General features: G+C 44.0%; 1 protein-coding gene across 2 annotated transcripts in view; it reads right to left on the minus strand.

Moving 5' to 3' along the window:
* Positions 1–5313, minus strand: part of LOC121599831 (protein CBFA2T3) — an 84154-nt gene extending 78841 nt beyond the window's left edge. For both annotated transcript variants that reach the window (XR_006005750.1, XM_041927917.1), the window contains exon 1: positions 4178–5313. The gene's annotated coding sequence lies outside the window, so the exon portion shown is untranslated. The remainder of the gene's footprint in view (positions 1–4177) is intronic.
* Between the last annotated feature and the right edge of the window lie 687 nt (positions 5314–6000).

Genomic DNA, 6000 nt, shown 5'->3' on the forward strand with positions numbered 1-6000 from the left:
TCAGCCGACTAGAGCGGCCAGAAACAACAAAACCGGATGCATCTCAAACATGCGTCTGCGGCGAATATGTCGAGTGCCGAGCACTTGGCCCAAGCACTCGCATTGCACTTTCTGTTGCCTCTGAGACAACACCGCACGCACTAAACTAAACGGTTGTTGTTTTTTTCGAAAAAGACCAAATTTTTTGGCAGGTAAGACTCGTATGCACACGGTGCTTTGCAAACAGAAAATGGGTTTTTTTTTTTTGGTAGCAGAAACAAGATGCGTGCAGGTTCCGGTTGCTGTGCATTCTGGAGGAAAAGGTTGCATTAGTCTAGCTACCGAACGGACCTAAGGGTGATTCTAAGGCTATTATGGTCAGCAGGATATACTCGGGTATGTTCCCAGAATTCTAAGCACTGTTGATTTTGAGGCTCCTCTAGCAATCATATCACGAGTAGCCAGCAGCTATTTTAAAATTAGAAAACGGCCATTTGTTGGATCTCTAGCTGAGGGATATCTTCAGCTTTTGAGCTTGGAAATTGTGGCTTGAAATGACAAAATTATCATTCTAGTTTGTTTGATTCTATTTGGATTTTGGATTTGGAGACATGTTTTAGTGTTATCTAAAAGATCTTTATGTCCTGTAATGAGAAATCTATGTTTTTTTTTCTATTACTTATAGTTATGTTAAACATTTCTGATTTATAAGACATTTTGTTGGTTAGTTGGTGGTAAAATCAGACGCTTGAATTCTTGGGGTATTTTGGTTAGAAAATCCAATACCTGAAAACTTTATCCAATGATTTGATTTCATGTACGAACTCGCTATTTTGCTTTGCCTTTCTTATCAGCGTCATCTTTCTTGTATTTCAATACAACACAAAGTAGCAATTTCATGACCTAATCTGCAGTCCAACATTTTCTTTGATGGTTTTAAGATTGTGAACCTGATATTATTTGAACTAATAGTACGTGTACTTAAGTAGACTTAAGAGATCGATATTGAGCTATTCTGTTTTCTGCTGATATTTCACATTCCTTGCCTCTTTCTCTGGCAAAAGTGCAAACGTTACCTACTGCTGCTCATACCCATCAGCATAATTCAATCACCAATTTGTCGTCGTGCGTCGTTGCAGACTTACAGACGGAGGGCGCCCTCCATATATACACCAAACGCCATAAACGCGCGTAAAACCGTCACTTTCCGTGTCCGACAAACGGCAGGCCCGAGTTGGTGTGAAAACCCAAACAAAAACAACATTAGCGTAACCGTCCCGTCCACTCTGTCCACACCGTGCAACCTCCCCCAGCAGCATGCTGCGGAGAAGGATGATGCTGCGAACGTGCATGCGGCGAATGACTGGCAGCAGCATGTGATACGGCGCTGCAAATGTGAAGAAGCGCTTGCTAACGCCCCGAAACGATACGGAAGCTTTGACGGAGAGGGCGGGATGGTTTTTTGGTCGCGATTACGGTCGCGTGGTGGTGTGAGCGGCCGTTTTCGAAGGAAACGGTTCAACTGCAAAACGGCCCCATAACTGGTCGTAAGGTGTAAAAATACATTCAACTTAATTAACCGATATATGTCAATCGTAATTGCAGTCGTTGAACTTTGCTTGGGAAGAGGGGCGGAGACATGTTAATAAACATGTTGGTGCAGAAAATATACATTAATTAAAAGGTTAAGGAAACCACGAAAGCCCTCCTGAAACGGAAATTTCAGTAGATTTATCCCTATCTTGTGTTTTTCAGGTTTTATAACATACAATTAAGTATATTTAATTTAATAACCAAAACCCAGAAATGATCAAACATCTTCAATTGATTCAATAGGATTAAAACATGACATAAAACGCAAGATACGATGTAGGAATGTAATACTAATAGATCAATGTAACAATATTGGCAACAAATATTTAAAATATTTTGCTTCGCATATTTGCCTCCCTAATAAAGCCATTGGGATGAATACCGTACCTAAACTAAACTTAACTTTACCATAAACTAAGCAAGAATTAAGTTTTTAAATCATATTTTAACACATTTTTTTCAGGTTTTCAATCGAAAGTTGACAAACCGTGATACTAACCTGAGAAACATTTCCAAAGTCTTTGGTCAAATTAGTCTTCAAATTAAAAATCTTAGGTTTTGTGTTTGAATTAAACAGTGTAATCTATTATCATACAATAAGTTTTTGTCTTATATTTCTGTTTTTTTTAAATCCCCGAACAATGTAAGGTATTTGTTGAAATACCTATGTCTGCATAAATAGATGTCTGCATAAATTGGGACAGTTTTTCATTTTATTTTTATTTCAAACCTGAAGAACAATACTCGTTACACACGGATTAGTACTACTGTATGCATACGTTAGTATGACCAACACAATTTTTCAAATTATTTACAAAGTAATACAAAAAAACGACAATACAACGCAAGTTGAAAAGTCATTGCTTTTCAGTTCACCTTTTACCCCCTAATCCAACTATCTATTGGTCAACAGCTTGGTACGCAAAAAGGAAAGGAAGAGAAGGAAAAGAAAAGGATCACCACCACGTGGGATAAATACTCACAAACACACACATACAGGACAAGGCCGTTTGCTGCCATACGCACGGCATGTGTATCGGGCAGCATGTGCACAGAACGGCCCCGGAAAACGGACCCATACGATGGAAGGCAAAGATGCACAGAACAAGAGCGCCTGTACAGGAGAACAGCTGAACGAAACGATGCTAAATTGCAGCACAACCGTTTCCGGGGGCACAGTTCGACAGTTTGGCTCAGCAGCAGCAGCAGCAGCAACAGCAGCTTGCTTGCTTGCTTGTGTTCGACGTTCGACGGACACACAAATACACACTCACATACCGTCCCGTCCGGCTGATGCGCTCACGCCGCAAAACGGAGGGATAAAAAAGAACGAGTCGACGGGGAAGTCTGTCAACATATGATCACATAAATTTCGAACCCGATGCGAGAGACAGGTGTAAGTTAATGCGCCAGCGTGTCAGAGAAACGACCGTCTTCGGCGCTCCGTACACAACCAGGGTGCTCCGAAGAGGTTCTCCCCAGAATTTCGGTGCTTTCTGAGGAACAGCTCCACTTTCTAATGGCCGCGCGGCCATGTACGTGACATCCGAGTTAGGTTCATTCCCTGCCAGAACGCAATCCAACGCATTAGAACAGATTCGGTTCGGGTAAAGGCAAAGGCCTCCCCAGTGTTCTAACCAGTTTCTAAAAAGCGATTAGTTTCAGCTTATACACACGGGGACGAGCGTCATTAGGTCCTAGGAATAGGAACCCACATCCCGTCAAGAAGCGAGGAGCATAATGTCTAACGGCAAACGGTATGACATTAAAGATGCAGACCATATAATGCATTGGATGGCGCCTTTTGGACAGGGGCATAGCGTCCAAGGAGAAGTCGAGCAGTCCCCTACAGGTCTCCAACCAACTCCAACGAACTCCTCCAACTTCCTCCAAGATTCTGAAATGCGCGCGCGAAACCAATCGGCCATCATTCCAAGACACACGTGCAGGCTTTCCCGTCGTCCCGGTCTTTTTTGGCGCGACCCGTACCCCCTCAACATCTCTCTTTACTTCCCCATAAACACCCTCAACCAAGCACTCCACGGTCCAGTGCAATGTAATGTTTTTGCACGATGTTTATTTTCGGTTGCGTGATGCACGGCAATCATCGACGGGCGAAGGAGTGACTCCTGCTTCCCCGAAGGTTGCCGACTGGTCCATGGGGTGTACATACCCCATGTTTCGTAGAGCTATTAAACCCTTCCACCAAACCCCTTCCGACGTCTAGCGGGACGTCTTGGCGAATAGAAGAGGTTTGTGGGCAATAATAATCATCATACCACCCAAGCACCACTGTATTGCTGTGTGTGCCGCCGGTGGAATGCTCAGACATTCAGCAACGGGAGCCGATGCATCCTGTATAGAGCAGTGTGTTCACAGCGCCAACTGCTTTGATTTATGGGCACCTAATCCGGTGACAGATGGAGGCGGCCGGTTTTAAGGGGCTCGGCTCGGAGACGAAGAAAAGTGTGTATGTAATTGGTTTGTTCTAATTTGAGAAAATTCCACCTAGAAACACACACACACACACACACACACACACACACACACACACACACACACTCTGGTACGCGTCGTTTGTATGGAGTTGATGGTTGACTCTTACCTTTCTCGAAGTACTGGGGATGTTTCGCTCGTTCGATGAATCCTTGGAAGCAGTCCAACGGAAGGACTGGAAAACGGTTTGGTTTTATTGCGAACGAAAAGATGGTAGAACTTACACAAACACCCACTACTGTTCGAACGAAGGATAACGACCGGTTTGCGAAGCTGGAGTAAACGCAGAGCGAACACAGAGAGAGAGAGAGAGAGAAAGACACTGAGAGCGTGATGGAACGCGCGCGCACGTGCTTCACCGGAAGGCGTTCTGGGTTTTTTTTTTTGGGGGGCTGAAACCGGCTACACCGACGACACCGGTAAAACTGGAAACAACACAGCGGAAACGGCACGAATGGAACAGCTGATTGGCTTGTTGTTGGAAGAAGCCTCTTTCTCACCTCACAGCAAAAAAAACTCACAAATTTTGGACCAATCTTGGATCACTTTTAAGAGTATTAGAAACGTTGATAGCGCAATGCTCAATCAAGAAACACTTGCTGTTCACAGCACTATTTACTAGGTCAACCAAAGCAGGTCTCTTCAAGCTTGCGGGCACTTTCGAACTAACACAAACACTCACCCGGCCAGCTCACGTCGGGCTAATTGAACGCATCTGTCACCTTTTTTTTTGCAAACAACACTTGCGGGAGCGCGCAATTCTGTTCTGTTGCACTAGAAAACTCTTCGTCACGACATTAACACATCCGTGCTTTCTTGCACGGTTTCGTCGTTGGCCAAACTCGCGGCTTGCAAAGAACAACACACAAAAAAACGAACCTGAAAGAAGGCCTACTGCGATGACGACGCAGCTGTTTCCCTTTCTACGCTAGCCGGCAGACTGATGACGAACGGACGCGCGCACCACCAGCTGGCGGCAGCATGTTGTGCGGCTGGCGAGATAATATGCGGTGTTGTGTGTAGGTACGTCTGATGCGGCACAGATGTTTGCCGCCCTCCGCCTTTACGAAACCGAACGCACCGAGCGCAAACTGTTTTGTGTGATGCTGCTGCCTGCTGTCTGCTGCTTCTACCACTGTTATAGCCGGCGAATAAGGAGAGCGAGAGAGCAGAAGTGCGCGTACCGGAACGGCACCGACCATCCGACACCGAAGACGAACACGGCGAGAATGCGCTCCCAGCGGTGTTCGCATGAGCATTGTACCCGGTCCTAACGTTTATGGAAAACGAGCCGCCGTCGCCGCCGCCTGTGTCGATGTGCAATCGCATGCGTCGAAAATTGGCCGCCTTTGGTGGGTGTTAGACGTGGACGGAACCGAATCGAGCCGAAGTAACCGAGTGCTTCGTTCGTTGAGCCGATTGGTCGAATACGAAAGAGATAGCAAATGAGTGATCGTATAGCGTCAGACTATGAATTTTGGAACAGGAACAGACACAGTAACAACTACAATACATTAACAAAACAAAAATTTGATGTTTTAGTTCCATCATTCTTTTACTTTACATTTATTGTATCAATATTGCACATCTAAATTCACCTTAATGTATAACTAAATGATTCAAGACAGGAAGATTATATTTGTAGAATTATAAAATATTATTTATACTTTTTTATTATATGAAGAGCTTCTTACCGAAATGTGCCAAATAAAAGTAAGTACACATCCATAAAAGACTTAACAACGTAACGTAACGTAAACGTTCAGCACTAACGATGACGTCTAGGTTATTTGGTGTACGTTTCTACTTTTAATTACGTCCTTAAATTTTTCTGCAACTAAAATAACGAAAAAAAAAATACCGTACATAATGAATCCTCAACAAAAAATGAAAGTTTATCTGTAAGAATTAACAACTAGCTTAACTAGAAGA

The sequence above is a fragment of the Anopheles merus genome, chromosome 3L (assembly GCF_017562075.2).
Source record: "Anopheles merus strain MAF chromosome 3L, AmerM5.1, whole genome shotgun sequence".
Taxonomy (NCBI): domain Eukaryota; kingdom Metazoa; phylum Arthropoda; class Insecta; order Diptera; family Culicidae; genus Anopheles; species Anopheles merus.